The sequence below is a fragment of the Somniosus microcephalus genome, unplaced genomic scaffold, assembly GCF_052327205.1.
Source record: "Somniosus microcephalus isolate GS21.2 unplaced genomic scaffold, FLI_Smic_1.0 unresolved_chr1, whole genome shotgun sequence".
NCBI classification, from domain to species: Eukaryota; Metazoa; Chordata; class Chondrichthyes; order Squaliformes; family Somniosidae; genus Somniosus; species Somniosus microcephalus.
In genome coordinates, this window is record NW_028225179.1 from 169,171,243 (window position 1) to 169,191,775 (window position 20,533).

Sequence of the window (20,533 nt, forward strand, 5' to 3'; positions counted from 1 at the left end):
AGTTGCAAGGCCTTTCAAATGGATTACAGAGACCGTAATTTCAGGGCTATTTATTTCATCATGTGCGTTCAGAATCTTGAAGACTTCCCTCAACTCCTCACTTAATCTTCTCGACTCTAGTGGCATGAGCCCAGATTATCAAATCCCCACCAAAACACACGGCGTACCGTGGCTGCAGTGTGTACCATCTACAAGATGCACTGCAGCAACTCGCCAAGGTCTCTTCGGCAGCACCTCCCAAACCCACAATCTAGAAGGACAAGGTCAGCAGGCGCATGGGAACACCACCATCTCCAAGTTCCCTCCAAGTCACACAAACCATCCTGACTTGGAAATATATCGTCGTTCCTTCATTGTCGCTGGGTCAAAATCCTGGAAGTCCCTCCCGAACAGCACTGTGGGAGCACCTTCACCTCACGGACTGCAGCGCTTCACGAAGGCAGCTCACCATCACCTTCTCAAGGGCAACTAGGGATGGGCAATACATGCTTACTTTGCCAGCGGTGCCCACATCCCATGAACAAATTAAAAAAATAACACATTACTCCTCATTTCTGACAACATCCCAGTGAATCCTCAAGACCGTTTCCCATTTGTTAAAATGTCCTCCCTATAAATGGACTGTCCTGAATGGAGTTTACACTGCTGGGTAAATGACCTCCTCCTGTGCTCTGGGGCTGGAGCCTCACTCCCCAGAGGAACATCAGGAAATTGAGCTCGTTCAGTCTGCAAATGTCAATTAAATTTAGTGGATGAATTTCCGCTCCACTCTGGTTACAGAGAGGATGACTGACAGATGAAATGTTAATAGTTGCATAGCTAAATTTTCTTCCACGTTTTAGATTCAGTATTTTTATTAGATCGTGCTGTTTCTTGAGTTTGAACTTTCATCCAATTAAACATTGTGAAAACTGAAGCCATCGTATTCTACAAACTCCGCCTCCTCACCACATCATTTCATCCTCCTACTAGACCACTGAGGCTGAAGCAAACTGTCCAAAATCTCTTCATCCAACCTCAATCTGAACTCCCCACCCCACATACTTTCCTTTTCAAAGATCACCTACTCTGTCTCTAATATTGTCTGTCTTCAGCCCTACTGCATTCCATCTGCTGCTGAACCCTCTCCCATACCTTTCTCAACTCCAGACTCGACTATTCCAATGCTCCCCTGGCCGGCCGGCCTCCCACTCTGCCCCTCCATAAACTTCAGCTACTCCAAACTCTGCTGCCTGTGCCCTGTTCTGACTCTCACCTCTTGTGCACCCCTTCCTTTACAACACCACTGGTGGCCAAGTGTTCAGTTGTCTGAGGCTCCACACTCTGTAATTCACTCACTGAACCCCTCTGTCCCTCCATAAACTTCAGCTACTCCAAACTCTGCTGCCTGTGCCCTGTTCTGACTCTCGCCTCTTGTGCACCCCTTCCTTTACAACACCACTGGTGGCCAAGTGTTCAGTTGTCTGAGGCGCCACACTCTGTAATTCACTCTCTGAACCCCTCTGTCCCTCCATAAACTTCAGCTACTCCAAACTCTGCTGCCTGTGTCCTGTTCTGACTCTGCCCTCTTGTGCACCCCTTCCTTTACAACACCACTGGTGGCCAAGTGTTCAGTTGTCTGAGGCTCCACACTCTGTAATTCACTCTCTGAACCCCTCTGTCCCTCCATAAACTTCAGCTACTCCAAACTCTGCTGCCTGTGTCCTGTTCTGACTCTGGCCTCTTGTGCACCCCTTCCTTTACAACACCACTGGTGGCCAAGCGTTCAGTTGTCTGAGGCTCCACACTCTGTAATTCACTCTCTGAACCCCTCTGTCCCTCCATAAACTTCAGCTACTCCAAACTCTGCTGCCTGTGTCCTGTTCTGACTCTGGGCTCTTGTGCACCCCTTCCTTTACAACACCACTGGTGGCCAAGTGTTCAGTTGTCTGAGGCTCCACACTCTGTAATTCACTCTCTGAACCCCTCTGTCCCTCCATAAACTTCAGCTACTCCAAACTCTGCTGCCTGTGTCCTGTTCTGACTCTGGGCTCTTGTGTACCCCTTCCTTTACAACACCACTGGTGGCCAAGTGTTCAGTTGTCTGAGGCGCCACACTCTGTAATTCACTCTCTGAACCCCTCTGTCCCTCCATAAACTTCAGCTACTCCAAACTCTGCTGCCTGTGTCCTGTTCTGACTCTGGGCTCTTGTGCACCCCTTCCTTTCCAACACCACTGGTGGCCAAGTGTTCAGTTGTCTGAGGCTCCACACTCTGTAACTCACTCACTGAACCCCTCTGCCCCTCCATAAACTTCAGCTACTCCAAACTCTGCTGCCTTTTTCCTGTTCTGACTCTGGCCTCTTGTGCACCCCTTCCTTTACAACACCACTGGTGGCCAAGTGTTCAGTTGTCTGAGGCTCCACACTCTGTAATTCACTCTCTGAACCCCTCTGTCCCTCCGTAAACTTCAGCTACTCCAAACTCTGCTGCCTGTGCCCTGTTCTGACTCTGGGCTCTTGTGCACCCCTTCCTTTACAGCACCACTGGTGGCCAAGCGTTCAGTTGTCTGAGGCTCCACACTCTGTAATTCACTCTCTGAACCCCTCTGTCCCTCCATAAGCTTCAGCTACTCCAAACTCTGCTGCCTGTGCCCTGTTCTGACTCTGGCCTCTTGTGCACCCCTTCCTTTACAACACCACTGGTGGCCAAGCGTTCAGTTGTCTGAGGCTCCACACTCTGTAATTCACTCTCTGAACCCCTCTGTCCCTCCATAAACTTCAGCTACTCCAAACTCTGCTGCCTGTGTCCTGTTCTGACTCTGGCCTCTTGTGCACCCCTTCCTTTACAACACCACTGGTGGCCAAGTGTTCAGTTGTCTGAGGCTCCACACTCTGTAATTCACTCTCTGAACCCCTCTGTCCCTCCATAAACTTCAGCTCCAAACTCTGCTGCCTGTGCCCTGTTCTGACTCTGGCCTCTTGTGCACCCCTTGCTTTACAACACCACTGGTGGCCAAGCGTTCAGTGTCTGAGGCTCCACACTCTGTAATTCACTCTCTGAACCCCTCTGTCCCTCCATAAACTTCAGCTACTCCAAACTCTGCTGCCTGTGTCCTGTTCTGACTCTGCCCTCTTGTGCACCCCTTCCTTTACAACACCACTGGTGGCCAAGTGTTCAGTTGTCTGAGGCTCCACACTCTGTAATTCACTCTCTGAACCCCTCTGTCCCTCCATAAACTTCAGCTACTCCAAACCCTGCTGCCTGTGCCCTGTTCTGACTCTGGCCTCTTGTGCACCCCTTCCTTTACAACACCACTGGTGGCCAAGTGTTCAGTTGTCTGAGGCTCCACACTCTGTAATTCACTCTCTGAACCCCTCTGCCTCGCCACCTCTCTCTCCTCAACATTGACCATTCCTCTAGTTTTTGGTCATCTCTAATAGTATATCCTGCTTTGTCTCGGGTCCATTGTCCGGTTCCGTCTCTGTGAAGGGCCTTGGGACATTCTTCTACGTTAAAGCCGTTATATAAATAAAAGTTGTTGATGATAAAGGTCCTGATTACATGCTGCACGTGTGCCTGGGTTACTTATGTTTCATACTGGCAGCGGGCGAGCAAAATAATGGTTGTCAAACATGTCTATCACCGAGGGACCATTTTTCATTTTTTTTGGTCGATTTTATGTGACCGATAAATCAACAGTGGTTGTTTCGATTAGTTGATGTAATTCCTCAGGTAGTTTTCTAGCAGCTTCCCTCAGTTCAGAATCGTCCCTTCCCTGCCACTCGAGTTCCGATTCGCTGCTGGTTTAGTTCTCAGTAAATAACTAAGTTTGACAGCAGGAAGTAAGTGTGAGAAACGAGTGCATCATATCGTCAATCAGGAATCTGATGTCATGTTGGACACTGAAGCACAGAGAATACTAATCCCATTAAACCTATTGCAGATTCTCAGTGATTCCTCACTCTCCGAGAACAATATTCCTGATTTCCATTTTCCTTTTATCTCATTTATTTCCCGTTAATGAGTGAATCAAGATGTTTACCGAATATTCAGCCCATGTTCAGAATGGATCAGTACCCGGCCCAGTGACTGCTTTCTGTGCTCAACAACTGGGAGATCCCATCACTGAGCAGATCCTTTCCTTCTCATTCTCAGTGTTTGTCTTTCACTCCGCTCCTCAATATATTCATTACTATTCTTTACAGAAAGTCACTGAGCTGGCGGAGAAGGGAAACCGGGCGGACAGTTCCAAACTTCTCCTAACTCTGGTGATGGAGAAAGGCTCTGGGGCCCGAAGGGTGATGTGGGAATCCATGGTGAAAATGCGCCACAGGTTACCAAAGCTGAACAAACTACTGAAAGAAATAGAGGAACTTGGTACGGTAACATCACCCACTGAATTCAATGACAGATTCTAACACTGCAGATTTTACTATAATATCACCCAGATCTGAATTCATGAAAGTTCATTGTTTTAAACAGGTTCCGACCCATTTGATTACATGAACATCGCAGAAGGTTTATCCGAAATACCCAGTAACCTGAAAGGTAAGTGATGAAATGGGGAGTTCAAAACTTTTATTGAATTTCTGAAGCTCAGAATGTTTGACTGTAGCCGTTTGTTTAGAGGTTGTCAGAATCTGGAAATCAGAAGTTCAAAGGCTGAGGAAACAGGATTGAATGTCATTTGGATATTTCTATCCTCAACTATTCTGTGTTGATCCAAGTTACAATTCGTACGATCTCTGACATAATCCGGTAAATATAAATAATCACGTAATCCAGCTGCAGCTCGCTAACACTTATATTCTCATACACACCTGGCAGGATCCTGATACACTGTGAAACCCCATACACACCTGGCAGGATCCTGATACACTGTGAAACCCCATACACACCTGGCAGGATCCTGATACACTGTGAAACCCCATACACACCTGGCAGGATCCTGATACACTGTGAAACCCCATACACACCTGGCAGGATCCCGATACACTGTGAAACCCCATACACACCTGGCAGGATCCTGATACACTGTGAAACCCCAGACACACCTGGCAGGATCCTGATACACTGTGAAACCCCAGACACACCTGCCAGGATCCTGATACACTGTGAAACCCCAGACACACCTGGCAGGATCCTGATACACTGTGAAACCCCATACACACCTGGCAGGATCCTGATACACTGTGAAACCCCACACACACCTGGCAGGATCCTGATACACGGTGAAACCCCATACACACCTGGCAGGATCCTGATACACTGTGAAACCCCATACACACCTGGCAGGATCCTGATACACTGTGAAACCCCATACACACCTGGCAGGATCCTGATACACTGAAACCCCATACACACCTGGCAGGATCCTGATACACTGTGAAACCCCAGACACACCTGGCAGGATCCTGATACACTGCGAAACCCCATACACACCTGGCAGGATCCTGATACACTGTGAAACCCCATACACACCTGGCAGGATCCTGATACACTGTGAAACCCCATACACACCTGGCAGGATCCTGATACACTGCGAAACCCCATACACACCTGGCAGGATCCTGATACACTGTGAAACCCCATACACACCTGGCAGGATCCTGATACACTGTGAAACCCCACACACACCTGGCAGGATCCTGATACACTGTGAAACCCCATACACACCTGGCAGGATCCTGATACACTGTGAAACCCCACACACACCTGGCAGGATCCTGATACACTGTGAAACCCCATACACACCTGGCAGGATCCTGATACACTGAAACCCCATACACATCTGGCAGGATCCTGATACACTGTGAAACCCCATACACACCTGGCAGGATCCTGATAGTGTGAAACCCCACACACACCTGGCAGGATCCTGATACACTGTGAAACCCCATACACACCTGGCAGGATCCTGATACACTGTGAAACCCCATACACACCTGGCAGGATCCTGATACACGGTGAAACCCCATACACACCTGGCAGGATCCTGATACACTGTGAAACCCCATATACACCTGGCAGGATCCTGATACACTGTGAAACCCCAGAGACACCTGGCAGGATTCCGATACACTGTGAAACCCCAGAGACACCTGGCAGGATCCTGATACACTGTGAAACCCCATACACACCTGGCAGGATCCTGATACACTGTGAAACCCCATATACACCTGGCAGGATTCCAATACACTGTGAAACCCCAGAGACACCTGGCAGGATCCTGATACACTGTGAAACCCCATACACACCTGGCAGGATCCTGATACACTGTGAAACCCCATACACACCTGGCAGGTTCCTGATTCACTGTGAAACCCCATACACACCTGGCAGGATCCTGATACACTGTGAAACCCCATACACACCTAGCAGGATCCTGAATCACTGTGAAACCCCATACACACCTGGCAGGTTCCTGATTCACTGTGAAACCCCATACACACCTGACAGGATCCTGATACACTGTGAAACCCCATACACACCTGGCAGGATCCTGATTCACTGTGAAACCCCATACACACCTGGCATGATCCTGATACACTGTGAAACCCCACACACACCTGACAGGATCCTGATACACTGTGAAACCCCACACACACCTGGCAGGATCCTGATTCACTGTGAAACCCCATACACACCTGGCAGGATCCTGATACACTGTGAAACCCCACACACACCTGGCAGGATCCTGATACACTGTGAAACCCCAGACACACCTGGCAGGATCCTGATACACTGTGAAACCCCAGACACACCTGGCAGGATCCTGATACACTGTGAAACCCCATACACACCTGGCAGGATCCTGATACACTGTGAAACCCCATACACACCTGGCAGGATCCTGATACGCTGTGAAACCCCATACACAGCTGGCAGGATCCTGATACATTGTGAAACCCCATACACACCTGGCAGGATCCTGATACGCTGTGAAACCCCATACACAGCTGGCAGGATCCTGATACACTGTGAAACCCCATACACACCTGGCAGGTTCCTGATTCACTGTGAAACCCCATACACCCCTGACAGGATCCTGATACACTGTGAAACCCCATACACACCTGGCAGGTTCCTGATTCACTGTGAAACCCCATACACACCTGGCAGGATCCTAATACACTGAAACCCCATACACACCTGGCAGGATCCAGGTACACTGTGAAACCCCATACACACCAGGCAGGATCCCGATACACTGTGAAACCCCATACACACCTGGCAGGATCCTGATACACTGTGAAACCCCATACACACCTGGCAGGATCCTGATACACTGTGAAACCCCATACACACCTGGCAGGATCCTGATACACTGTGAAACCCCATACACACCTGGCAGGATCCTGATACACTATGAAACCCCGTACACACCTGGCAGGATCCTGATACACTGTGAAACCCCATACACACCTGGCAGGATCCTAATACACTGTGAAACCCCATACACACCTGGCAGGATCCTCATACACTGTGAAACCCCATACACACCTGGCAGGATCCTGATACACTGTGAAACCCCATACACACTTGGCAGGATCCTGATACACTGTGAAACCCCAGACACACCTGGCAGGATCCTGATACACTGTGAAGCCCCATACACACCTGGCAGGATCCTGATGCACTGAAAAGCCATACACACCTGGCAGGACCCTGATACACTGTGAAACCCCATACACACCTGGCAGGATCCTGATACACTGTGAAACCCCATACACACCTGGCAGGATCCTGATACACTGTGAAACCCCATACACACCTGGCAGGATCCTGATACACTGTGAAACCCCATACACACCTGGCAGGATTCCGATACACTGTGAAACCCCAGAGACACCTGGCAGGATCCTGATACACTGTGAAACCCCATACACACCTGGCAGGATCCTGATACACTGTGAAACCCCATGCACACCTGGCAGGTTCCTGATTCACTGTGAAACCCCATACACACCTGGCAGGATCCTGATACACTGTGAAACCCCATACACACCTAGCAGGATCCTGAATCACTGTGAAACCCCATACACACCTGGCAGGTTCCTGATTCACTGTGAAACCCCATACACACCTGACAGGATCCTGATACACTGTGAAACCCCATACACACCTGGCAGGATCCTGATTCACTGTGAAACCCCATACACACCTGGCATGATCCTGATACACTGTGAAACCCCACACACACCTGACAGGATCCTGATACACTGTGAAACCCCATACACACCTGGCAGGATCCTGATACACTGTGAAACCCCACACACACCTGGCAGGATCCTGATACACTGTGAAACTCCATACACACCTGGCAGGTTCCTGATTCACTGTGAAACCCCATACACACCTGGCAGGATCCTGATACACTGTGAAACCCCATACACACCTGGCAGGATCCTGATACACTGTGAAACCCCACACACACCTGGCAGGATCCTGATACACTGTGAAACCCCAGACACACCTGGCAGGATCCTGATACACTGTGAAACCCCAGACACACCTGGCAGGATCCTGATACACTGTGAAACCCCATACACACCTGGCAGGATCCCGATACACTGTGAAACCCCATACACACCTGGCAGAATCCTGAAACACTGTGAAACCTCATACACACCTGGCAGGATCCTGATACATTGTGAAACCCCATACACACCTGGCAGGATCCTGATACACTGTGAAACCCCATACACAGCTGGCAGGATCCTGATACACTGTGAAACCCCATACACACCTGGCAGGTTCCTGATTCACTGTGAAACCCCATACACACCTGACAGGATCCTGATACACTGTGAAACCCCATACACACCTGGCAGGTTCCTGATTCACTGTGAAACCCCATACACACCTGGCAGGATCCTAATACACTGAAACCCCATACACACCTGGCAGGATCCAGGTACACTGTGAAACCCCATACACACCAGGCAGGATCCCGATACACTGTGAAACCCCATACACACCTGGCAGGATCCTGATACACTGGGCACCCCACACACACCTGGCAGGATCCTGATACACTGTGAAACCCCATACACACCTGGCAGGACCCTGATACACTGTGAAACCCCATACACACCTGGCAGGACCCTGATACACTGTGAAACCCCATACACACCTGGCAGGATCCTGATACACTGCGAAACCCCCCACACACCTGGCAGGATCCTGATACACTGAAACCCCATACACACCTGGCAGGATCCAGATACACTGTGAAACCCCATACACACCTGGCAGGATCCTGATACACTGTGAAACCCCACACACACCTGGCAGGATCCTGATACACTGTGAGGCCCCATACACACCTGGCAGGATCCTGATACACTGTGAAACCCCATACACACCTGGCAGGATCCTGATACACTGTGAAACCCCATACACACCTGGCAGGATCCTGATATACTGTGAAACCCCATACACACCTGGCAGGATCCTAATACACTGAAACCCCATACACACCTGGCAGGATCCTGGTACACTGTGAAACCCCATACACACCAGGCAGGATCCCGATACACTGTGAAACCCCAGACACACCTGGCAGGATCCTGATACACTGTGAAACCCCAGACACACCTGGCAGGATCATAGAAACATAGAAACATAGAGATAGGAACAGGAGTAGGCCATTCGGCCCTTCGAGCCTGCTCCGCCATTCAATGAGATCATGGCTGATCTTCGTCTGAGATCATAGCTGATCTTACCAGTTCAGTACCCCGTCCCCGCCTTTTCTCCGTAACCCTTAATCCCCTTAGCCTTCAGAAATATATCCAATTCTCTCTTGAAAATATTTATTGAATTAGCCTTCACAGCCCTCTGTGGCAGGGAATTCCACAGGCTCACCACTCTTTGAGTGAAGAACTTCTTCCTCATCTCTGTTTTAAATGATTTGCCCGCTATTTTTAGACTGTGGCCCCTGGTTCTGTGCTCCCCTGCCATTGGAAACATTCTCTCTGAATTCAGCCTGTCCAGGCCTGCCATAATTTTATATGTTTCGATGAGATCCCCTCTCAATCTTCTAAACTCCAGTGAGTACAAGCCCAAACTATTCAATCTCTCCTCGTAGGTCATTCCCGCCATTCCAGGTATCAGCCTGGTGAATCGCCGCTGCACTCTTTCCATGGCAAGAACATCCTTCCGCTGATGGGGCGACCAAAACTGTACACAATACTCCAGATGCGGTCTCACCAGCACCTTGTACAGCTGTAGTAAGGTATCCCTATTCCTATACTCGAACCCCCTTGATATGAAGGCCAACATACCATTTGCCTTCTTAATCGCCTGTTGCACCTGCATGCTCTCCTTCAGTGACTGGTGCACAAGAACACCCAGGTCCCTCTGCACTTCCCCATCTCCCAATCTATTGCCATTTAGATAATAATCCACCCTCCTGTTTTTACCCCCAAAGTGGATAACCTCGCATTTATCCACATTATAGTGCATCTGCCACGTATCCGCCCATTCCCCCAACCTGTCCAAATCGCACTGTAGCCTCCTGACATCCTCATCAGAGCCCACCCCTCCTCCTAGTTTAGTGTCGTCAGCGAATTTGGAAATATTGCATCCAATTCCCTGATCCAGATCATTTATATATATTGTGAACAGCTGGGGTCCCAGGACAGATCCTTGCGGCACCCCGCTGGTCACTGCCTGCCACTCCGAAAACGAGCCGTTTATTCCAACTCTCTGTTTTCTATCCGCCAGCCAGTTCTCTATCCACGTTAATACTTTGCCCCCAATCCCATGAGCCTTAATTTTGCATGATAATCTTTTGTGTGGAACCTTATCGAAGGCTTTCTGGAAGTCAAGGTACACCACATCCACTGGCTCTCCCCCATCTATTTTACCAGTTACTTCCTCAAAAAATTCCAGCAGATTAGTCAAACACGATTTACCCTTTGTAAATCCATGTTGACTCTGTCCGATCCTTTCCCCATTTGTCAAGTGCTCCGCTATTTTATCCTTAATAATGGACTCTAGCATTTTGCCCACAACCGATGTAAGGCTTACTGGTCTATAATTCCCTGCTTTCTCTCTACCCCCCTTTTTAAATATTGGGGTAACATTAGCTACCCTCCAATCCACGGGTACTGTTCCCGAGTCAATGGAGTTCCGGAAGATGATCCTTAGAGCATCTGCTATCTCCAGGGCCACCTCCTTAAGTACCCTAGGATGTAGTTTATCAGGCCCCGGGGATTTGTCGGCCTTCAGTCCCCTCAACTTACCCAACACCATATCCCTAGAGATACTAATTTCTGTCAGCTCCTCCCTCTCATTAGTCCCTATGTTTGTCGATATTCCTGGGAGGTTATTTGTGTCCTCCTTTGTGAATACAGAACCAAAGTATGAGTTTAATTGGTCTGCCATTTCCTTATTCTCCATTATATATTCTCCCGAATCGGACTGCAAGGGACCGACTTGGGATTTTACCAGTCTTTTCCTCCTGATATACCGATAAAAGCTTTTGCAGTCTGTCTTTATGTTTGCTGCAAGTTTACTTTCGTATTCTATTTTCCCCTTCCTGATTAATCCCTTTGTCCTCTTTTGCTGTATCCTGTACTGCCCCCAATCTTCCGGTCTGGTGCTTTTTTTTGCCAGTTGATATGCCCTTTTTTTTGATTTTATGCTGTCCCTAATTTCCCTCGTTATCCACGGTTGAGTCACCTTTTTAGGTTTATTTTTATGCCAAACCGGTATAAACATGTTCTGGAATTCTTCCATTCTATCTTTGAATGCTTGCCATTGTCTATCCACTGTCAATCCCCCCAGAAACACCACCCAATCAATCTTACCCAATTCCCGTCTCATACCCTCGTAATTCCCTTTATTTAAGTTCTGGACCTTAGTCTCTGATTCAATTTCCTCACTCTCCATCTCGACTGAGAGCTCGATCATATTATGATCGCTCTGACCCAAGGGGCCTCGTACAAGAAGATTGCTGATAAGTCCCTTCTCATTGCACAATACCCAGTCTAAAATGGCCTGATCTCGAGTCGGCTCCTCGACATATTGGTCCAGATAACCGTCCCGAAAACATTCCAGGAATTCCTCCTCCTCAGAATTTTTACTAATTTGGGTAGTCCAATCAATATGTAAATTAAAGTCACCCATGATGACAGCTGTGCTCTTATCGCACGCTTCTCTAATTTCCCTTTTTATGCCTTCCCTCACCTCCATATTACTATTTGGAGGCCTATATATCACACCCACTAACGTTTTCCTCCCCTTGCTATTTCTCATTTCTACCCATACAGATTCCGTTTCATCCGAGTTAATATCCTTCCTTTCCATTGCATTAATCCCCTCCTTTACCAGCAATGCTACCCCACCTCCCCTACCTTTTTGCCGATCCTTCCTAAATATTGTATATCCCTGGATGTTAAGTTCCCAGCCTTGCCCACCCTGCAGCCACGTTTCTGTAATCCCAATCAAATCATACTTGTTTACCTCTATTTCCACAACTAATTCATCCACCTTGTTCCTAATGCTTCTAGCATTAAGATACAAAGCCTTCAGGCTTGCTTTTTTCACACTCTCATTATGAATTAGTTTGGCCCTTTGTGTTTCTCTCCTTTGCTTATTGCTTCTCACCTTTCTACCATCTATTTCTAACTTCATATGACTTCCCTCTTTTCCACTACCTAGGTTCCCATCCCCCTGCCAAATTAGTTTAAATCCTCCCGAACCGCCCTAGAAAATATTACCCCGAGGACATCGGCTCCCTCACAGTTCAGGTGTAGACCGTCCCCTTGGTACAGGTCACTCCTCCCCAAGAACTGGTTCCAATGCCTCAAGAATTTAAATCCCTCTCCCTTGCACCACTGCTCAAGCCACGTATTTAGCTTATCTATCTTACTCTCTCTAAACTTATTAGCTCGTGGCACTGGTAGCAATCCAGAGATTACTACCTTTGAGGTCCTACTTTTCAATTTAGCTCCTAACTCCCTAAATTCAGCTTGTAGGACCTCCTCCCTCTTTTTACCTACATCGTTGGTACCTACATGTACCACGACAACTGGCTGATCCCCCTCCCCCTTCAGAATGCTCTGCACCCGCTCCGAGACATCCTTGACCCTTGCACCAGGGAGGCAACATACCATCTTGGAGTCTCGGTCTCGGCCACAGAAACTCCTATCTATCCCCCTTACAATTGAATCCCCTATCACTATAGCCCTATCCCTCTTTTTCCCGCCCTTCTGTGCAGCAGAGCCAGTCATGGTGCCCTGAACCTGGCTACTGGTGCCTTCCCCTGATAAGTCATCTCCCCCAACAGTACCCAAAACGGTAAACCTGTTTTGGAGGGAGATGACCGCAGGTGACTCCTGCACTACCTTCCTGCCTTTACCCTGCCTTTTGGTCACCCATTTACTGTCTGAGCTAGCCTTTACCTGCGGTGTGACCAACTCACTGAATGTGCTATCCACAACATCCTCAGCATCGCGTATGCTCCAGAGTGAGTCCATTCGCAGCTCCAGCGCCGCCATGCGGTCCGCTAGGAGCTGCAGCTGGACACACTTCCTGCACACATAGTTATCAGGGACAGTGTCCCTGATTTCCCACATGGCACAGGAGGAGCATGACACGGGTCTGAGCTGCCCTTCCATGACTTAACCCTTACAAGACCCTTTTATTTACTACGATTTAGCTTAATTATTGAATTCTACTTAGAATAAGTTTGTGAAAGTACTCACCAACCAGTCACCTACCTGTTTTCTGGTGTTGTATTTTCACTGCCGCCTCCTGTCCTGGAACCTTTTCCACCTAGGTTAGGCTCCTGAAATAAAATAAATTGAACCTACCTTTTCAACTTCCCCTAACCCCTAAAAGGTTAGAGGAGGTGGAAGGGTGGGAGACACTACACTGTAGTGTTTCGGGTTTAGCAACAGCTCCACCTATATAAGAGTTACTGGCCTCCTGCTCTCCCGACTGCACCAGCTGTGAAAGAAAAAGCCCGCGAAAGGTGAGCTTTTAAACTCACCAGTTACTGGCCTCCTGCTCTCCCGACTGCCCCAGCTGTGGTCTCGGGCCTCGCCTCTCTCCGGTTTTTATACCGGGCTCCGACTCACTGCTCCCGCTGGTCCCGACTCCGCCTCCACCCGCTGCCGATGCCGCACTGGGGCCTACCTGAGCCTCTGGGGCCTCTTGTAGTCGCTCTGCCGCTCAGCTCCGCCTCCACCCGCTGCCGCTGCCGCACTGGGGCCTACCTGAGCCTCTGGGGCCTCTTGTAGTCGCTCTGCCGCTCAGCTCCACCTCCACCCGCTGCCGATGCCGCACTGGGGCCTACCTGAGCCTCTGGGGCCTCTTGTAGTCGCTCTGCCGCTCAGCTCCGCCTCCACCCGCTGCCGATGCCGCACTGGGGCCTACCTGAGCCTCTGGGGCCTCTTGTAGTCGCTCTGCCGCTCAGCTCCGCCTCCACCCGCTGCCGATGCCGCACTGGGGCCTACCTGAGCCTCTGGGGCCTCTTGTAGTCGCTCTGCCGCTCAGCTCCGCCTCCACCCGCTGCCGATGCCGCACTGGGGCCTACCTGAGCCTCTGGGGCCTCTTGTAGTCGCTCTGCCGCTCAGCTCCGCCTCCACCCGCTGCCGATACCGCAGGATCCTGATACACTGTGAAACCACATACACACCTGGCAGGATCCTGATACACTGTGAAACCCCATACACACCTGGCAGGATCCTGATACACTGTGAAACCCCATACACACCTGGCAGGATCCTGATACACTGTGAAACCCCATACTCACCTGGCAGGTTCCTGATACACTGTGAAACCCCATACACACCTGGCAGGATCCTGATACACTGTGAAACCCCAGACACACCTGGCAGGATCCTGATACACTGTGAAACCCCATACACACCTGGCAGGATCCTGATACACTGTGAAACCCCATACCCATCTGGCAGGATCCTGATACGCTGTGAAACCCCATACACACCTGGCAGGATCCTGATACACTGGGCACCCCACACACACCTGGCAGGATCCTGATACACTGTGAAACCCCATACACACCTGCAGGACCCTGATACACTGTGAAACCCCATACACACCTGGCAGGACCCTGATACACTGTGAAACCCCATACACACCTGGCAGGATCCTGATACACTGCGAAATCCCCCACACACCTGGCAGGATCCTGATACACTGAAACCCCATACACACCTGGCAGGATCCTGATACACTGTGAAACCCCATACACACCAGGCAGGATCCTGATACACTGTGAAACCCCATACACACCTGGCAGGATCCTGATACACTGTGAAACCCCATACAGACCTGGCAGGATCCTGATACACTGTGAAACCCCATACACACCTGGCAGGATCCTGATACACTGTGAAACCCCATACACACCTGGCAGGATCCTGATACACTGTGAAACCCCATACACACCTGGCAGGATCCTGATACACGGTGAAACCCCATACACACCTGGCAGGATCCTGATACACTGAAACCCCATACACACCTGGCAGGATCCCGAGACACTGTGAAACCCCATACACACCTGGCAGGATCCTGATACACTGTGAAACCCCATACACACCTGGCAGGATCCTGATACACGGTGAAACCCCATACACACCTGGCAGGATCCTGATACACGGTGAAACCCCATACACACCTGGCAGGATCCTGATACACTGTGAAACCCCATACACACCTGGCAGGATCCTGATACACTGTGAAACCCCACACACACCTGGCAGGATCCTGATACACTGAAACCCCATACACACCTGGCAGGATCCCGATACACTGTGAAACCCCATACACACCTGGCAGGATCCTGATACACGGTGAAACCCCATACACACCTGGCAGGATCCTGATACACTGTGAAACCCCATACACACCTGGCAGGATCCTGATACACTGTGAAACCCCATACACACCTGGCAGGATCCTGATACACTGTGAAACCCCATACACACCTGGCAGGATCCTGATACACTGTGAAACCCCATACACACCTGGCAGGATCCTGATACACTGTGAAACCCCATACACACCTGGCAGGATCCTGATACACGGTGAAACCCCATACACACCTGGCAGGATCCTGATACACTGTGAAACCCCATACACACCTGGCAGGATTCTGATACACTGAAACCCCATACACACCTGGCAGGATCCTGATACACTGTGAAACCCCATACACACCTGGCAGGATTCTGATACACTGTGAAACCCCATACACACCTGGCAGGATCCTGATACACTGAAACCCCATACACACCTGGCAGGATCCTGATACACTGTGAAACCCCATACACACCTGGCAGGATCCTGATACACTGTGAAACCCCATACACACCTGGCAGGATCCTGATACACTGTGAAACCCCATACACACCTGGCAGGATCCTGATACACTGTGAAACCCCGTACACACCTGGCAGGATCCTGATACACTGTGAAACCCCGTACACACCTGGCAGGATCCTGATACACTGAAACCCCATACACACCTGGCAGGATCCTGATACACTGTGAAACCCCATACACACCTGGCAGGATTCTGATACACTGTGAAACCCCATACACACCTGGCAGGATCCTGATACACTGAAACCCCATACACACCTGGCAGGATCCTGATACACTGTGAAACCCCATACACACCTGGCAGGATCCTGATACACTGTGAAACCCCACACACACCTGGCAGGATCCTGATACACTGTGAAACCCCATGCACACCTGGCAGGATCCTGATACACTGAAACCCCATACACACCTGGCAGGATCCTGATACACTGTGAAACCCCATACACACCTGGCAGGATCCTGATACACTGAAACCCCATACACACCTGGCAGGATCCCGATACACTGTGAAACCCCATACACACCTGGCAGGATCCTGATACACTGTGAAACCCTATACACACCTGGCAGGATCCTGATACACTGTGAAACCCCATACACACCTGGCAGGATCCCGATACACTGTGAAACCCCATACACACCTGGCAGGATCCCGATACACTGTGAAACCCCATACACACCTGGCAGCATCCTGATACACGGTGAAACCCCACACACACCTGGCAGGATCCTGATACACTGTGAAACCCCATACACACCTGGCAGGATCCTGATACACTGTGAAACCCCATACACACCTGGCAGGATCCTGATACACTGTGAAACCCCATACACACCTGGCAGGATCCCGATACACTGTGAAACCCCGTACACACCTGGCAGGATCCCGATACACTGGGAAACCCCATACACACCTGGCAGGATCCTGATACACTGGGAAACCCCATACACACCTGGCAGGATCCTGATACACTGTGAAACCCCATACACACCTGGCAGGATCCCGATACACTGTGAAACCCCATACACACCTGGCAGGATCCCGATACACTGGGAAACCCCATACACACCTGGCAGGATCCTGATACACTGTGAAACCCCGTACACACCTGGCAGGATCCCGATACACTGTGAAACCCCGTACACACCTGGCAGGATCCCGATACACTGTGAAACCCCGTACACACCTGGGAGGATCCCGATACACTGGGAAACCCCATACACACCAGGCCAGACCATTATACCGTGTGAAACGAATGCCTTTGTGCCTGATGTGGATGTTATCTCTGCCCCTGGGCCGCTATTCAGCACAAACTGTGGTCAGTGGTGGAGAATTGGGAAAAGGTTAAGCATTACCGTTGTACATCACCTCATGAACATCCGATAGTGTTCGCTCTAATCTGAGAAGATGTTCAGAGTTTCACAATCAAACATTAACTGAGGAGGAACATCAGCAATAGGCCATGTTCTGGGTGATTTGAAATTGACTGTGCCGATTACCTCTGGCAGTAAAACAGACAAACTAGGCACAGAGAATCTTGTTGTACTGAAAGAACCGTCACTTCATTCAGGGGGATTTTGAATCCCAATTTAATTATTATCACCAACATATTTATAATTTTCAAAACTACATTATCGGCAACTCGTATCCAAATGAAACGATGGAGTTTAATAATAGTAACTGTTGAAATGAAGTCTATCTTCCCTAACGTAATACTGAGTGAAGTGGGCGGTAGTTCTAGTTCTGATTCTGATCGGTTATCTGATGAGACTGTTATCTAAAAATAATATAAATGTAAAATTACTGAAAGCTGATCGCATTTTCTGAAACACAACAGGAGGATGTTTAGGGTAACAAAAGGCTACTTTGGTCCAAACCAGTCTGTCCCTGTTCGAGATCAACTCACCTTCCTCTCTTCAGCTTATCCACAGAAATACAACCAATTGTCTCTTGTCCCCAATCACACTGCCCCTTAGTGTCCTCCCTGGTAACTGGTCTCCCACTCTACTACCCTTCAGTGAAAAATATTACCCTGATTTCACACAGAAACACAACCAATTGTCTCTTGTCCCCAATCACACTGCCCCTTAGTGTCCTCCCTGGTAACTGGTCTCCCACTCTACTACCCTTCAGTGAGAAATATTACCCTGATTTCACACAGAAACACAACCAATTGTCTCTTGTCCCCAATCACACTGCCCCTTAGTGTCCTCCCTGGTAACTGGTCTCCCGCTCTACTACCCTTCAGTGAAAAATATTACCCTGATTTCACACAGAAACACAACCAATTGTCTCTTGTCCCCAATCACACTGCCCCTTAGTGTCCTCCCTGGTAACTGGTCTCCCACTCTACTACCCTTCAGTGAGAAATATTACCCTGATTTCACACAGAAACACAACCAATTGTCTCCTGTCCCCAATCACACTGCCCCTTAGTGTCCTCCCTGGTAACTGGTCTCCCACTCTACTGCCCTTCAGTGAAAAATATTACCCTGATTTCACACACAAACACAACCAATTGTCTCTTGTCCCCAATCACACTGCCCCTTAGTGTCCTCCCTGGTAACTGGTCTCCCACTCTACTACCCTTCAGTGAAAAATATTACCCTGATTTCACACAGAAACACAACCAATTGTCTCTTGTCCCCAATCACACTGCCCCTTAGTGTCCTCCCTGGTAACTGGTCTCCCACTCTACTACCCTTCAGTGAAAAATATTACCCTGATTTCACACAGAAACACAACCAATTGTCTCTTGTCCCCAATCACACTGCCCCTTAGTGTCCTCCCTGGTAACTGGTCTCCCACTCTACTACCCTTCAGTGAGAAATATTACCCTGATTTCACACAGAAACACAACCAATTGTCTCTTGTCCCCAATCACACTGCCCCTTAGTGTCCTCCCTGGTAACTGGTCTCCCACTCTACTACCCTTCAGTGAAAAATATTACCCTGATTTCACACAGAAACACAACCAATTGTCTCTTGTCCCCAATCACACTGCCCCTTAGTGTCCTCCCTGGTAACTGGTCTCCCACTCTACTACCCTTCAGTGAGAAATATTACCCTGATTTCACACAGAAACACAACCAATTGTCTCTTGTCCCCAATCACACTGCCCCTTAGTGTCCTCCCTGGTAACTGGTCTCCCACTCTACTACCCTTCAGTGAAAAATATTACCCTGATTTCACACACAAACACAACCAATTGTCTCCTGTCCCCAATCACACTGCCCCTTAGTGTCCTCCCTGGTAACTGGTCTCCCACTCTACTACCCTTCAGTGAAAAATATTACCCTGATTTCCCTTCTCACTCCTGGCGAGTTAGTCAGTTTTCCCTTAATTAATTGTGTTCTTTATGAATCTCATTCCGGCATTAAGTTTGTGACTTCGATTAGAAATCCTGATCAATTCCTGACACACAGTCATCGTATTTCCCTTTGCACTTTCACCATTTCAATAATAATATTCCTGTGATTAGAAGGGCACACAATACCTGCCCAGGGTCTGATAGACAAATGGTGGAACTTCTGTCCATTCACAGTCTGTCCCTCTCCCAGTGTACACACTAACCCAGATAACCTGCCCACGGTCTGATACAGTAACAGTGCAAGTTCTGTCCATTCACAGTCTGTCCCTCTCCCAGTGTACACACTAATCCAGATAACCTGCCCACGGTCTGATACAGTAACAGTGCAAGTTCTGTCCATTCACAGTCTGTCCCTCTCCCAGTGTACACACTAACCCAGATAACCTGCCCAGGGTCTGATACAGTAACAGTGCAAGTTCTGTCCATTCACAGTCTGTCCCTCTCCCAGTGTACACACTAACCCAGATAACCTGCCCACGGTCTGATACAGTAACAGTCCAAGTTCTGTCCATTCACAGTCTGTCCCTCTCCCAGTGTACACACTAACCCAGATAACCTGCCCACGGTCTGATACAGTAACAGTGCAAGTTCTGTCCATTCACAGTCTGTCCCTCTCCCAGTGTACACACTAACCCAGATAACCTGCCCACGGTCTGATACAGTAACAGTCCAAGTTCTGTCCATTCACAGTCTGTCCCTCTCCCAGTGTACACACTAACCCAGATAACCTGCCCACGGTCTGATACAGTAACAGTGCAAGTTCTGTCCATTCACAGTCTGTCCCTCTCCCAGTGTACACACTAACCCAGATA

At 49.3% G+C, this 20,533-nt stretch overlaps 1 protein-coding gene across 1 annotated transcript in view; it reads left to right on the forward strand.

Moving 5' to 3' along the window:
- Window positions 1-20,533, forward strand: part of LOC147096528 (NACHT, LRR and PYD domains-containing protein 3-like) — a 582,546-nt gene that overhangs the window by 561,087 nt on the left and 926 nt on the right. The gene's annotated exons all lie outside the window — the stretch shown is intronic.